The 17,784-nt window shown below is 35.2% G+C and overlaps 1 protein-coding gene across 1 annotated transcript in view; it reads right to left on the bottom strand.

The window, feature by feature from the left end:
* Positions 1-11,328, bottom strand: part of LOC113522883 (innexin shaking-B) — a 174,655-nt gene extending 163,327 nt beyond the window's left edge. The window contains exon 1 of the mRNA XM_052902875.1: positions 11,063-11,328. The gene's annotated coding sequence lies outside the window, so the exon portion shown is untranslated. The remainder of the gene's footprint in view (positions 1-11,062) is intronic.
* Between the last annotated feature and the right edge of the window lie 6,456 nt (positions 11,329-17,784).

The raw sequence follows: 17,784 nt of genomic DNA, 5'->3' as shown, positions 1-17,784 counted from the left end.
TTTGTTTTATAAAATATTTTCTTTTCTTAATTCACAGAAGTTTGATCTTATCACGCGAGCTCCTTTCCTTCGGTCGCAGGTGTGAGGGATTACATCCAATTCTAGAGATAACTTGAAAGTGCCACTTTCTAGTACTCTATAAAGTATGGGCACAAGTACTTTGTGTTGTATACATTGACTAGCTTTTACACGTGACTTTGACTGTGTGACTGGAATGTATTCACTGACCGAGATATAACTAATCTATATAAAATACCCTGATGGATTAGTACTTCCACAAACACCATCTGTAATGTTCCTAACATATTATTAATACTGGTTAAGTAGTCAAGGCGCAAAGAAATAGCAAACAAACAAACTGACTTATACATTTATAATATTAACAAAGATGTAAGGCTACGTATATTTATAGGGTGAAAATAGAATGGTAACTCCGTCTGGTATATAAGTGATGAGAGATAAAGAACGATTTCAGGCCATTTAGCACATCGTAATGAATTCACCGCGAATTATCATCCATGATGGTTTTCAGGGACCGCGTGGAGGTCGTTGTGACAGGGAATATTGCTAGTAATGGTGCCGTTTAACCCCATTACTAATAATTCTCTCCCTCTCTCCCGAGCGGCAAAGATAAGGGGTGGCAGAATTGAGATCGGTTAACCGGTATAAACAACAAATATTGTGCCGTGAAAGACAAAATTGCTTAAATTTTGTCTTTCACGGCTTAATTAATAGATAATTAAACTTGGTTGATACTTAATTACGATACACACGAGAAAGGAAGGGGTGGCCTATTCTATGCTGGGACCATACGGGATGACAAAAGGGAGGGCGAGGGATGGGCAGCAGCAGCCTTCTTAAAACATCTTCAAAGTCTAACTGCGGCTGCCAATCCGTGAAAACTACTGGCAAACCCCCCCTAGGGGGAGGCTTGAATTTACAGGGTACAGAGGAATAACATCTGAGTCCTCAGGAATGGCAACGCATGGGGGGTATCATGGGCGAAACAGTATACTCTGTTATGTCCATGGCACTGCTCATGTATATAGGCGACGGTTACCACTTTCCATCAGGTGGGCCGTCAGCTTGTTTGCCATTCTAAGCTGTACAAAAAAGGCTTATGTTCAGCAGTGGCAGCAGCAGTTAAAAACTGATACGATATGATGACGATGATACTTAATTAAATGATTTGTTAACTTCAATGAGTTTTTAATTATTAGATGCAGTTATTTTTTTTTAAACAGAAAGAGCTCCGGTGTCGAAGTTTGTATCAACTTTTTTATATGCATAGTTAAAAAGAAAACTTTGAAAGGAGTTCAAACTTCTCAACTATGCATGTGAAAAATCTGGACAGTGGCTTCTGTAAACACTTCATATTACTCTTGCTTATTATATTACAAACTTACCTTGTACGGAAATTGAAAAAGTTTTAAAAATATGGGCAGCTAACTTTTTGAAATGCAGTCAAAAAAAATATATTATGATATTTTTTTTTTATTCAACTTAAAATGGCAAACAAGCTGACGGCCCACCTGATGGAAAGTGGTAACCGTCGCCTATAGACATGAGCAGTACCGTGGACATAACAGAGTATACTGTTTCGCCCATGATACCCCCCATGCGTTGCCATTCCTGAGGACTCAGGTGTTATTCCTCTGTACCCAGTAAATTCACGCCATATCTCACCCTTCAAACCGAAACACAGCCATGCAAACACAACTGCTACACGGTTGAAACACGAATGGGACAGAGGTACCCAAGCAATCGACTTTTGTACAAAGTCTCCCTCTGGTGAATGTATATGTATCACATTTTACATTTTGTGCATTAAAATAATCAACCGACTTCCGAAAAGGAACAGTTCCCAATTTAGCTGTTTCAATGTTTTTTACCTCATAACTTCATCATACATAAATCTATTTGATTTTTTTTTGTCTGATAGATATACTTTCAAATTAGTTCACAGAAGTTTTAATAAAATCGATTGTGTACTTTAATACTAGCGATCCACCCCGGCTTCGCATACGTCCAATGCTGATACTAAATCCCACTCCCCACCCCGGCTGGTACCGACGCAATCGCTATCTTCGCGTATTTTAAATCCGTAATATCTTCGAAAATATTCATTAAAATTACATTCTGTAAAGAAGTATTTAAGGTACATAACTGGATAAAAATTAATGCTGTATTGCTTAAAATCACTTCGTAAATAAACCATTTTTTCCCGTAAAATATAAAGGATAAAAAATGGTTATTGTGGGTTATCCTTAAGAGATAGAGATATACCATCGCGGACTTTTTTGTTGGCCTTTTTAAGGTGTACAATACTGTAGTACATTATTTTGATTTATCTCGTGGGGTTCAGCCAGTGTTTGCAATGTAAGCGTAAAAAAGTGTGTTTATTTACGACATCACATTAGAAACCTCTTAATTTATCAATATTTCTCTACAATATTATGCATGGATTATACATATAAACCTTCCTCGTGAATCACTCTATCTATTAAAAAAAACTGCTTCAAAATCCGCTGCGTAGTTTTAAAGATTTAAGCATGCATACGGACGGACAGACAGCGACAGCGACTTTGTTTTATACTATGTAATGATATATATAAATTATATACATAATTATTATATACTCGTATATTTTGTCATGATCAAAATTGGTGTTCTCTGTTTGATGGAACAAAACCTTAAATTATTTAATATTAAAAGTGATTTCTGAGTCATTACAAAGGAAGACGCCTCGAGTGTGAACCGCACCTAATCCCGTCTATCTTCATAAACATCTGTATGGTGTTATTAGGCAGTTTGTCAGCGGCTGATCATGCTCGTAACACGTTATCTGGACCGCCCCCGCTTTATGGACCCTACACGGCTCACGGATATTGTGGAAATGAGTCCATACCCTGCAGATTTATACATAGTCTAAATCCACCATAATCACTGATATAATAGATGCTACATTATTCCTCGGGGGAGAGATACGTTTGTCTTATCAGTAACTTTTTAATCGACTCGGTATAGCGTTAAAATTGACGGTCTAACTGATGGAAAGTGGGAAACGTCTCCTATAGACATAACTAACTGTGTATTGACTGGGAGAGAATGCTATATAGTATTAAGTCCGCCTTTTGTATCAGACATTCTTTTGTAATGTTGATCACATCATAAAGAATAAATAAATAAATTAACCTCAGCTCTACTGATATGAGTTGATACATTAAGGATCCTATGTACTAAGTAAGGATATAATACAATATATACATAATGAAACGGGATAGCAAATATTATCATATTACCTTATACATAAGAAAACCTAACCTTCCCGATGAAGAAGGTCAATCAATCAATTCTCATTTTATTTCCTAATATTGTAATTGTTGAGTAAATACATAAAGTATCCTATGTACTAAATTAGGATATAACCTGTGTAGTGAAACGTGATACTAATATTATCATATTCTCCTATACATAAAAAAATCCCAACCTCCTCGATGAAGAAGGTCAATCAATCAAGTCTCATTTTATTTACTAATATACTAACTGTTGAGTTAATACATAAAGTATCCTATGTACTAAATTAGGATATAACCTATGTAGTGAAGCATGATGCTAATATAATATTCACTTATACATAAGAAAAACCCAACCTTCCCTAGGAAAAAGGTCAATCAATCAATCATAATTTTATTTACTAATTTTGCTAATGTTATGTAAGTTTGTTAATTTGTTGCCTATTACCGCCTCAACGGCTTAACTAATAACTATGATTGGGGTATATTGGTGTATAGGTACTTTTTGTCCCGTTCAACAATCATATCCCTGTCACGCAAAGTCGTAGCTAAAAGCTAGTGATCAATTCAGAGGTCACTAGACCTCATTAATAGAAATATACCCAATCAATTAGACTACCATTGTTTACTATTGTAATCTTTTGGAGGAAACAATAAAGTGTATCTATCTATTTATCTACCACGTAGTCCCCCTGTAAACCATCACAGTTTATTTAACGTGAATTCGCCACGACGTACCAACTGACTTCATCCTAATCGTTTCATCCTTCACTGGTACCCTACTAGTATACCATTTTATCATCATTCGATAAACAAATCTATACTTCCATCTATCTTTCCATCGTGAAATTGGTCACACAAAGTCTTACAAAGCCAAAAGACTGTAACAAGCGTTACAGAGCAGCATATTATTCGACCATCAATCGGCGGCTGCGGCGGAACGGCGTGAATAGTGTTAATTAAAACAAATTCAAACATCTATAAGAACAGGAACAACCCGAGAACGCCGCTGATAAAGCTAACGAACCATTTAATGAGGGCTCGGGACCACCCCCGCGGTCATTAACCGCCGACTGCCGCAAGAACTGTCCAAGTGTTGTAAAAAGTTAAACGCTACCCGCCCGCACCCGTTGTACGCTCTCGTATCAGGCGAGTTCTCCGCATTCATACCTTCCACGCTGGTCCAATGCAGCGATTCCTAAAGTGGGCTTCGCGAAACTATAACGTATTTTAAAGGTATTAATATTTTTTTTTTTCAAAACAGATACTTTTGTCTACCGACTTCAAAAAACGACGACCGTTTTGAAAAACTGTTTATTTATCTGAAAGGAAATACTCTCAGATTTATACCATGGAAATCGTATCAAAATTGATTTACTAATTTAGTTTTTTAATTAAAATAACTATATATATATTAATTAAAATAAGCAATTTTTTTTTATTAAATATACACTTCTTAAGCCAAACAAGACTTTTTTTCTCCTCTAAGCAAAGGTTGTTTTGAAAAGATTGCTTTAGCGATGAGACCGACTTTTATAACTTATAGATGTAATATATAAATTTTTTGTCGTATTATTATTTAAGTGATGCAATAAAGAGTGAATAAATAAATATCTAATTCTGCCACAATTAGTGTTTCTTTTTTTTTTTTTGTAGAACAAAATACTTAATTATTGTTCATCATTTTTTTTTATACAACTTAGAATGGCAAACAAGCTGACGACCCACCTGATGGAAAGTTGTAACCGTCGCCTATAGACATGAGCAGTACCATGGACATAACCTCCCTCATGATTTAACACCAAGATTTTAAAGTTAAATAACGTTTTCAAAATTATGAGATACCAGTTAGTTTGTCTGGAGATTCTGAGAACCTGTAAAATATACTGTCGAGTTGACGCGACAGTATTTTTTTTGTAGGTACCTACATATATATTTTTATTTGTTGATTATAATTTGCTATGGAATTTTATACGAAGTAGACAAAAAAATATTTTCACACTTTTAAGTAAAACCACGATATAATCACTAGGTATCGCCGTAGTATTTTTTTTTTTTGTGGATGATAATGGAATGGTAACCCCACCCGCGCTATCGGTATACATATATACGGGGCACCAGTGAAAGATGATAGGTGAGAATGAAGTAGGTCAGTTAGCCCATCGTGACGAATTCAACAAGATTGTTCACGATGGTTTCCAGGGGGACCACGTGGAGGGCAACCTGATAGGGCATATTGCTAGCAATGGGGCTGTCAAACTCCATTGCTAACAACCCCTTTCCCCTCCCGCCGTAGTATATTTAATAAAAAAAAAGTACGAAGTTTAAAAAAGTTTAGAAACCACTGATCTATTGTCCAGTGATTTTGGTATCGGTCAAAGACCTTGGGTTCAAACAACAAGTTGGGCAAAAAAGTATACTTTTTCGAACACATCTCGGGTCAACGGTAATTAGGGCCCACATTCCAACAATAATGGAGGGTTAAGGCCACGCTCATCATCATCAGCAGCAGCCCAGTAGTGGACTTTAATTGTATATTACCACAATACAAGTTTACACTTAATGGCCGAGGAATGGACAGCAGCATCCCTCTTAAAATATCACCAAAGCTAACTGCGATTGCCAAGCGTGGCAACTACTGGCAACCCCCCCCCCTTATGGGGGAGCAGCGATGCAGCAGTGAACAGTTAACGCCTGATATGATATAGTATGTTATAGTTAGTTACACAGAGTTTCCACCAAATATATATCGTTGGGGGAAAAGGGATTGTTCGGAATAGGGTCCCATTTTTTTGTAATAGGTGATAATGGAATGGTAACCCCATCTGCGCTATCGGTATACACCGGCGGGGAAACAGTGGGAGATGATACGTGAGGATGGAGCAGGTCAATTAGCCCATCGTGACGAATTCAACAAGAATTGTTCACGATGGTTTCCAAGGGAAACCATGTGGAGATCGACCTGATATATTGCTAGCAATGGGGCTGTCAAAGTCCACTGTTGACAATCTTTTCCCCCCTGTTGGGTCCCATTACTAATAATATACCCTATTAGATCGACCTCCACGCGGTTCCTGGAAACCATTGTAGTTAATTCATGGAATTTATCATGATGGGCTAACTGACCTGTTTTCATTCTCACCTATCATCTCTCACTGGTGTTCCTCCAGCGTATTTTTTTATTACAACTTAGAATGGCAAATAAGTTGACGGCCCACCTGATAGAGTAACCGTCACCTATAGACATGAGCAGTACCATGTACATAACAGTGTTTTTCGAAAGTGCAGGCGGTGTTACCATTCTGTTCTCATCCATTAAAAAAATTACCACATTGCTAGCAATATAGCTTATCAAGTCGACTTCCATGCAGTCCCCACAAATACCATCTTGGTTGACGAATTCATATCACCCGAGCTGGCTTTATTTTTGCCTATTTGTTAACCCTCGTTGGTACCTTGCCAGCTTAATTAAATAGCACAGGCGGGAATTTCACTCCATTTTTATCCATTAAAAAATATACATGTAGAGTTTTTATACCAAGTTTTAGATAGAATAATATATTTACATAGCAAAATATAATAAATACTAGCGGCCCGTCCCGGCTTCGCACGGGTGCACATTTTTACAATATTTTAAAAAGTGGTTATTGTGACATAACGATAATAGTTGGACATATAGTATCGGGAAGTTTTTTGTAGTTATTGATATTTTCTTCAATATTGTAGAACATACTTTTGTTTTATCACCAATAGTTTCCGCAGCACACGCGATGAAAGATATTTTATAGCATTTTTTATACACCTTGAGTTACGTTACTAAAGTTTTAGTAAGGATCCTTAATATTTTCTAGCAATAAGTATAGCCTATGTTACTCAGGGTGAATGTAGCTTTCTAATGGTGAAAGAATTTTTGAAATCGGTAAAGTGGTTTTTGAGTTTATTCATTACAAACATACACACAAAAATACAAATCTTTCCTCTTTATAATATTAGTGTAGATAAAAATAATGTCGAATTGAGAGACCACACTTATTTGAAATCGGTTAAAAACTTGAACAAAATAAAAATACCTTACGAAGTAATAAGTATTATTTTTAATACTTATTCATTTTTAATACGATATCTATAGGGGGGAAGGGATTGTTAGTAATGCGGACTACTAGTCCCATTGCTAACAATATACCCTATCAGGTCGACCTCCACGAGGCCCCTTCTAGAAACCATCGTGCTAAATTCCAGGTGTATTCATCACGATGGACTAACTGACCTGCCTTTTCATCCTCACCAATCTTGCCTCACTGGTGCCCCGCTAGTGCATACTGTTAACACAGACATTGGGTCAGACGTGCGATACACCTGATGGTAAGTGACTACCGCCGCCCATGATCATCTGCAACACCAAAGGTATTGCAGGTCTGCTGCCGGCCTTTTAAAAAAAATATGCTCTTTTCTTGAAGGTTATGATGTCGTATCGGTTCTGAAATATTGCTACTAGAAATTGATTCCAAACCGTGGTCATACGTGGAAGAATGTGCCTTGAAAAACACACGGTTGAAGGTCGCCACTTATCCAGATGGTTGGGATGGAACTTTAGTTTGTGGCGAGTTGTACGGTGGTGAAAATCAGTAGCAGGTATCAATCCAAACAATTCCTCAGAACACTCCCCATGATATATTCATAATAATTTTTTTTTTTTTTATACAACTTAGAATGGCAAACAAGCTGTCGGCCCACCTGATGGAAAGTGGTAACCGTCGCCTATAGACATGAGCAGTACTTTCATAATAATTCTAATACATTCAAATATCTAAAAATGTTCATTTATTACAATTAATACTTCCATCACCGTCATATCAGCCTTTAACTGTCCACTGCTGAACAGCTCCCCTTGGGGAGTTTTGCCAGTAGTTGCCACGCTTGGCAGACCGGTTGGCGACCGCAGTTAGGTGATGAGATGTTTTAAGACATTGCTGCTCATCCCTAGCTCTCTAAGTCGGCTCTTACTTACTCGAAACAAAACTTAGGAATCTCAATCGAAGCCACGACAGCACAATCAATCAGAGACACGATATATCACAAGGACACATGCCCGTTACTGTAACGTCAACACTGAAATAGAAGCACTTGTTAGACCAAATGGGAAGCCACGTGGCTTTCAACGTACATACTAATCATTTATTTATGTAATCTTTACTAACTTTTATCCGCGACTTCGTCCACCAGGATAGGTTTACTTATAAAAAGTAGCCTATGGTCTTCTTCATCCCATATAGTACATACCTATGTGTATATCAAATTTTATAGTAATAAGTCAAGCTGTGAATGCTTTATAATGTAACAAACAAACTCACTTTCACGTTTATAATATTGGTAAAGATTGATTACATTATAAAAAAAACTGTTTGGTACAAAAAGCGGACTTAATGGCGGCGGTAGTCACTTATCATCAGGTGAGCCGCATGCTCGTTTGCCCCCTGTGTTGTAAAGAAAAATGCTAATATAGCATTCTATTCCAGTCAACTTTTGAGATAATTAAATTGGATTCTATGAAGAAATCCTGTAAGAGATTGTCCTAGCGATAAGACTGCCTTTTGTACCTTTATAAGTATATATTAACCTGTACTCCATGATACTGTATTTCAGTTGCATTGTTTATATGTCATAGTTTATTTTTTTGATGGGTGAAAATGGTATGGTAACCCCGCCTGCGCTAACGGGATACGCTGGCGCAGCACCAGTGAAGAGTGATAGATGAGAATGAAAACAGGCCAGTTAGCCCATCATGATGAATTCATCAGGAATTAACCATGATAGTTTCCAGGGGGAACCGCAAGGACCTCCTCGCGGTCGACCTCGACCTAGTGGGGTATATTGCTAGCAATAGGATTCTCAGTCTCCATTACTAACAATCCCTTTCCCCCCTATATGGCATAGTTTATTTTTATGTTTTTGGTGCAGTAAAGAGTTAAATAAATAAATAAAACCGACTTCAATTGTGGTAAAACTAGTTATTTAGATTTAAAAATTAAATTACTGAACCGATTTTGATAAAATGGTATCAAAATCGACCACCAATCTGTAAGTATATCCTTTCAGATTAAAAAAATAATTTTCCAAATTGGTTTACAACTGACGGAGTTATGAGGTAACAAACATAATAAAAATATAACCGAATTGAGAATTGCCTTCTTTTTTGAAGACTTAAAGATCTGAATACATATAAGTTTTGCTTACTCATCACAAAGTCCTATATTTACGGTATAACTATAAATTAAAGTAAGGTACAAATACAAATATCTTTAGATCTTTGGTAGAATATGGAATCTAAACTGGGAGCATGCCTGTATAACAAATCTTCTACGTCACAGGCAACGAGTTGACTTAATTAATTTTAAATATAACGCAGCTATTATTTTATAATATTAAACAGGTATTAAACAAACGCTGTGTAGGATGACCCCACACCAGATGGAGTGACGATCTTAAATGCATTGCAGGGATTAAATGTATGGCTGTCTATGGGGGAGGTCTATGTTCTACAGTGGGCAAATAATAGCTAAGATGATGACGATGATGATGATTAAATAATTATGATGATAATGATAATTAAAGTAGATGTGTGCGTCTCTCTCTCTCTCTCTCTGTGTGTGTGTGTGTGTGTGTGTGCGTGCGTGCGTGCGTGCGTGCGTGTGTGTGTGTGTGTGTGTGTGTGTGTGTGTGTGTGTGTGTGTGTGTGTGTGTGTGTGTGTGTGTGTGTGTGTGTTGTATATGTGTGCATATGTATTGTGTATGTTTGTGAGTGTGTGTTTGTGAGTGTTTTACGAATTAAACCTACAGCCTGTCTGATGGTAAACAGTTATCGTAATCTATAACACCAGGGATGTCTCGAGCGCGTTATTGACCCTGCTAACATTTGATAGACAACAATGCATATGTATAGTTATAGTTGACATTACAAAATGGCCATTAAACACAGAAGAATAAGGTAGCTATGTCTTAATAACAAATCCAGCAGGAGTAGAATGTTTACCTCGTGTAATCTGCAAATTACCGCAAAACCGCAGATGACTTCCTGGAAAATGACTTTTGACCTAAGGCAGTAGTTATCCGACGCTATAAAGAGACGTTACGTGTATTATTACAAGATTATTAATATTTATGTTCCGTAACAGACATTTATGAGTATGAATAAATATAGGCCAAATAGCCTGCTTGAAATAAATGACCACAATTACGATGTTTTGAATCTACAAGTTCTTCTATATTTAGCAAGTGACAACGAGAAAAGTTATAGCAAAAAATGCAATTAATTTACTTAGAAAACAATTTATTTTAATTAATTATTATTAACTGAGTGCTTATTGTATTATTAACAAAACATTTTTAAAAAACAGCTTTCACAATTCCAATGCAATTTGTTATCCGGCATAATCAAAGATTTTGTAATTCCTTGTTCTTAGGCATAATATTGTCTCTAAGTGTCATGTTATAAGAAGTTCAATTTTATGACTTTCCTTTCTCAAGTACTAATTGCTGTTATCCAATAATTAATATGCAAACAATATAACCTGTACCGACTTATATTTATTGCAAACTATAATGAACTATTAGAACTCTCGGTAAAAATGCTCAGTTTTGGGTAAACACGAAACAAATGCAGTGTTAAGTTAATAAATACAGTTGTTTTTGTCCACAAGTTACAAAGATCACAAACATTCATCACGTTTTTATCATTATTTTTATCAGCTCGAGTTATTTGAACGCACCTGAAGGAACGCACGAAGATCATCCGTCAACTGCGCTGTCACCTCGGTTTCCCGCCAAATCTGTGCGCCATTCAGCCAAATCCATTCACACGCACTCCGCATTGTCAATGAACACCGAAACATTTACTTTTTTTTTCAAACTTTCGAATTTCGAACGCAGTTGTCTGTGACTCGATTGGTTTTTAATTATTTTTAGTTATCACATCGTATTCGACGGGCGGCGCGTAGGTGTCGACCAACGCGTGAAAAGTTGTAGGGCGAACTGGTCTCGGCTCGGGCGCGATGTCGCCGCGTGTTTTCCTATTCTACCGGTGTTTCTTCACTGAATTGTGTCATATTTTCAGTGGACACTGGCCTGTGCTATTTTCGATTGTCCCAAAAATTGGCGACGATAAATAAAAATAGTCACTTTTACTGTTTTTCGCATCGCTTCTTTAAGTATCGATCACTATAAATAACACTCGTATTGGGCTTGTGGTATATTCAAGTAAGTAACACACGCCTTTATGAAATTTAGAGTTCTGAATATCAAACTGTACCCAAACGTGTAGCGTTAAATAATAAAAGCACTAACTCATGAATTATTCCGTTTAAGTTAGCCGTAACTTTCTGAACGTATTCCAACGCCATAAGTTTTATGTATGCAAGAACTCAAGCACGTAATAAAAATAAAAAAAAAATCATCTTAAGTACAATTTAAAACTATTATCATATAATAGCTTGGTCGCTTGGTCTGCGTGTTAATAATTCTATTAGGTATAGTAAAGATTAGCTCATATAATTTAAATTATTTTAAAGACATTAGAGAGCGGTTTTACTAGCTTTTCTCATGCATTTCCATTCCTGAGGACTATGGGCTCCTTTCGTATTTACAAATGTAAATTTCTAAATATACAGTAAACATAATTTAAAATTGTGTTTCACATGAAAATCGACTTCAATTGTGGAAAAAATTTTGTTTGATTTAAGAACAAAAATACTAAATAAATTTTGAAAAAAATATTACACAACCAATCTAAAAATATATCGTTTGTGCTAATATAAAGAATTTTCCAAATCGATTTATACCTGACATAGATATGAAATAACAAATGTAAAAAAAAAACACCGAATTGAGTACCTCCACCTTTTTTGGAGTTGGTTGAAAATATTAATAAAGTTGTTTGTGCGGATCATATTTTATTATAATAATTAGAATGGAGATGAAGGGTCTGATTTTGCCTTAAGTTACAAAGGTCGGGCAACAGTAGCCGCCTGTTACGCACCATGCGTTAATCCCCCCCCCCCCCCCCACTACCCTCGAGTTACATCACACCACGGCCACTTCGTACATAATTGAAGATGTTGTGCCACAGCATAAACCGTGACAATGTTCCGTTATGGTCCCTTTTTGGAAACTTTGTCGAATACAAAAAGGAATTAGTCAATTGATAATTGGTGACAATATCACGTACCGATTTCAGAGGGAAATTTATTTTTAAATTTATTTAAATAACTTTGTTGATATAAATAAAAAAATGGTACCAGAGGTGGACTTATTGCTAGTGGCATTCTCTACTAGTCAATCTTTGGGGTGAAAAGTGAATCACGAAGGCCAGTACTTCATTATAGAATGGGTAAATATAACATATGTACTTGAATACATATACTTAATAAACGTAACAAAAAATTGTTTAAAAATAAAATAATGATTATGAATGTATGTATGAATGATTTATTTTCTCTTCACAAAAGGTAGTAAAAAAAAAACAACTTGGGGTACAATTAAATATGTAAGACCAATTTTGTGAGCGACTGGTGCGTACAGTAAATTTTGAAGAATCTGTGTTACAAATCACCAGTGCCCCATCTCCATGGACTACACAAGCAACCAATTAGTGTATTTTAATACATATAAAGGGATATAAATTACGAAATAATTAATATTAAAACTTACTAGAATTATAACGTAGGTAAAATTATTTACAAAGTATAGACCATGTGTGCGTGCGTGCGTGCGTGCGTGCGTGCGTGCGTGCGTGCGTGTGTGTGTGTGTGTGTGTGTGTGTGTGTGTGTGTGTGTGTTTGTGTGTGTGTGTGTGTGTGTGTGTGTGTGTTTGTGATGTGTGTGTATGTGTTAAAGAAAGAGAGCATAGTTAGAGAGTGGGAGAATGTGTGTATGTGTGTACATACATATGTGTGTATATATATATTTATACATATACACACATATGTATATATTCCTTTTAATATAAAATCAAAACGATGACTAGCTATTATCATTTTACGGAATTCATAAGGTGGGATTTATTTTCTTGAACTGCCTTGAAATCTTAATTATTAACATAATTTTAAGAAAGTTTACTACCAGTATAAATTAACATATTTCTGAAAGAAGCGTGGGTCAAAAAAACTATAAAAAAAATTGTACATTTGTATTCCATAATGTTACAATAGATGTCTGCTGACATATTATTATAGTGACCATTATGGACCCTATTGGGCGCAGCGAGTAACAATTGGACGATGGAATTAACAAAAGATACACGAGGCGGCCGGTTGTTAAGTTTATATGGAAGGCTCGAACTTTTTTATTGTTTCTCCACCCCTGTTCCTTTGCGTCCCATGTTCAGTTTCACTGCCAGAATGGTCCCTTAAAAGGATATTAATAACTAGAGATTCGGCCTGGTTTTGCACGAGTAGATTTAACATTTTCGAAAATAAAATTTAACCTATGTTACTAGTTGTTATGTAGCAAGTGAAAGAATGAATTACATTTGAATGTTTATATATATATATATATATATATATATATATATATATATATATATATATATATATATATATATATATATATATATATATATATATATATAGCTTTATATACAAACCCTATACACTTTCTCCTTTCGGGTTCTCAAGGTTGACTGGTAGAAATCCCTTTAAGGGATAATTCCGTCTGTGTACATTTTTGTTATAACCTAATATCTATACTATAAGTGAATGTACAAAAGCATATAAATAAGGTATATATTTATTTATTTTAACATCTATTGTATAAGTAGACAGGTATTATATTTATTTATAGTATATGTATTATTTTATTATATAGTTTAATATTTTATTTAACTGTATATTTGTTTGTTTATGTATTCTAAATATTAATATTTATAAATGCACTTCAGCTATGTAATATTTATGCTTATATATATATATATATATATATATATATATATATATATATATATATATATATATATAATACCTGTATTACAATGTAACAACTTTACCAAAATATCATTGTAACTAATGCTTTTTTTTTAATTGGTAGTAATAGTTGGAACATAGTAGCCAATTGAACAAGAATTAACCACTATTGCTATCGGTATACACAGGCGGGGTACCAGTGAGCAATGGAACTGACAAATGAGGATGAAGGCAATCAGTTGGCCCATGTAACCAATTGAACAAATAAATAAACTATTGTTTCCATTTATACTTTTTAAGTTATAAATGATACACCCTGTATTGCTAGCAATGGAACTGTTAAATCTCATTATTAACAATCCCTTTTGCCCCTGTAACTGATGTTAGTAATCTTAAATAAATAAAGTAATTGATCACTCAACATTTATACTTTTTAAGTTATAAATGTTGCATGCCTAATTATGACGAGATATTAGGACTTATACTTATTGTTAACATTTATATACTTACCATGTTTCCTGTAAATAAGTATTCATTCATTCGTTCGGTAGTTCGTTCGTTCATTCATTCATTCGTTCGTTCGTTCGTTCGTTCGTTCGTTCGTTCGTTTGTTCGTTTATTCGTTCGTTAGTTCATTCGTTTATTCGTTCGTTCGTTCGTTAGTTCATTCGTTCATTCATTCATTCGTTCGTTCGTTCGTTAGTTTATTCGTTCATTCGGTCATTCGTTCATTAGTTCATTCGTTCATTTATTCATTCGTTCGTTCGTTCGTTCGTTTGTTCGTTTATTCGTTCGTTAGTTCATTCGTTCATTCATTCATTCGTTCGTTAGTTTATTCGTTCATTCATTCATTCGTTCGTTCGTTCGTTCGTTCGTTCGTTTGTTCGTTTATTCGTTCGTTAGTTCATTCGTTTATTCGTTTGTTCGTACGTTCGTTCGTTCATTTGTTCGTTCGTTAGTTCATTCGTTCATTCATTCATTCGTTCGTTCGTTTTTCGTTACTTTGTTCGTTCGTTCGTTCATTCATTCTAGTATAGATGACTTAAATACCTCCCTGTAAATACAAAACAAAAACGTTAAACACAACGTGTGTCGAATCAGCTAGTATAATAAAATACTTATCTAAATGTGGGTCACTACTATAAATACAGTATATCGTTCAAGTGTAACTGTTACAGAAATACTCTTTATTTCGATCTTTACGATAATATTGGAATAATGGTGTTCAGCCCATTACGTATCACGAACCATGGGAGGGTCTGTTTACCATCTGCTGCATACATCTGGATATATTACAGTCTTTTTCAATAATCGATACATATAATAAATAATTGATCGCTGTCTGTACATGAAAAATATATAAGAAAAACTATTATGAACGCATTAGAACCCGAAGAAATGATTTTTTGAATTTTTGTCCGTACGTTTGTGCACGCTAATCTCAGAAACGGCTTAACCGATTTGAATGCTCGAATCATTAATACGTTGCGGTTTGCTCCACTCAACATTTAGTGCTTGTTTTATTTCAATTGGTTCGAATCACATATAAAAGGGGGGAAGGGATTGTTAGTAATGGGGATTAGCAACCCCATTGCTAGCAATAAACCCTATCAGGTCGACCTCCTCGTAGTTCCCCCTGGGAACCATCGTGATTGGTTTATTGTTAAATTTGTTACGATGGGCTAACTGACCTGCTTCACCCTCATCTATCATCCTCATCACCATTTCATTATCATCCATTAAAAAAAAATCACATATAAAATGTTGAAAAATAACCGATCAATTGAATTGGCTGGAACTTTTTTTATTATATGTATCGATTTTCAAAAATTCTCTCTACTCGTGCGAAGTCGATTATCGTCATATCAGCTTATATTACAGACTCATATTCTGCATTGGATTTTTTTTAACGGGTGAAAATGAAATTCCCTTTTATTTATTTATTTATTTGAAAATTACTCACCACACTTACAGTATCCCAAAACGTGTAGTGAGCCATAGGTTTTTTTACAAACTTAAAAATTTTGTACAACATTTTAAATATATATCCATTTTGTATACACATTTTGTCTGGCTGCTGAGCAATCAGAGAATTGAGCAGAGAAATAGCCTGATAAGTGGGAGCAAACTGAGCAGTACAGGTGCGAACCGGCGGTGCCGATAGTAGTCGACAAGCACGCAATCGCATGCAGCGTTGGTGTGCGTACAAAGAACAACGGCTAATAACGGCTTTTCTCCGTGTATATTCGGTTTTAGGATGCAACAGTCTACGTAACTTTTTTTGCAGTTTCAGTGAATGCTGTATGCTTATAGCGGGAATTCATGGTAACAGTATAAAATTAATACGGCCTAAATAAATGTTAATAATTTATTTTTCAATCAGGTTGTTTGTGACTTAGTCACGTCTACTTGTTTGCAATTACTTTAAACTTTGTATAACTTAAAGCGAATAAATTTTGTATAATGAATATTGCGTTTAATCTGAATCTACACTAATATTATAAAGAGGAAAGATTTGTATTTTTGTGTATATGTATGTTTGTAATGAGTAAACACAAAAACTCTCTCACCATTAGAAAGCTACATTCACCCTGAGTGACATAGGTTATATTTATTGCTAGAAAAGATTAGGGATCCTTACTAAAACTTTAGTAACGTAACTTAAGGTGATAGAACAAAACTATGTTCTACGATATTGAAGAAAATATCGATAACTACAAAAAACTTCGCGATACTATATATATATATATATATATATATATATATATATAATATCTGAAAGATTTTACCTTTAGTAACCGGATAATAAAATACTTAATAAAAATTAAATTCCTTTTCGGTTAAATTTTTTATATTAAATATGAAAGGATATTGGAATAACTGAAAATGGAAAACCACAAGACAAGTCTCATACGAGCTCTTCAAACAAACTGCTGAATTTTCTTTCACAAAGGATTTTTAATTCACCTGTATTTTATTTATTCTGAGCCGATTCCGATAGGATTTACTGCCCTCTTGGTCTCATATTAATTTTGTTACGAGGGAAACCGTTGCCTTTTTCATATTACTGTGAACTAGCTTTTAACCGCGACCTCGTCCGCATGTCCGAGATATGATCACTGAGATAAAAAGTAGCCTGCAATGACCTCCGTATAATAATACCAAATTCCATGGGGGAAAGGGATTAACAATTACTAACAAGTAATGGGGTCAAATAGCCCCATTACTAGCAATATACCCTGTCAGGTCGACCTCCACGTGGTTCCCTCTGGAAATCATCGTGGCTAATTCTAGTTGAATTCGTCAGGATGGGCTAACTGAGCTGCTTTCATACTCATTAGTATAAAGCGTTTAAAGCACCAAAAGGTATCAAACAAACTCACCCTCACATTTATAGTAAGCACAGGTTAAGCATAGCTTCTAGTATGGACTAGTCTGTTTAAGAATACTGTGATTGAGTGTCAATCATAGATTTCTTTTGTTGTATACTTAACTGTTATTTGAAAAAAGCAACAGCTCTGTTTCTTGCCCGTTCT

The sequence above is a fragment of the Galleria mellonella genome, unplaced genomic scaffold (genome assembly GCF_026898425.1).
Source record: "Galleria mellonella isolate WM207_F2 unplaced genomic scaffold, CSIRO_AGI_GalMel_v1 utg962, whole genome shotgun sequence".
Taxonomy (NCBI): Eukaryota; Metazoa; Arthropoda; class Insecta; order Lepidoptera; family Pyralidae; genus Galleria; species Galleria mellonella.
Note: the sequence above shows the minus strand (reverse complement) of the source record. Positions and strands in the feature narration are given on the sequence as shown.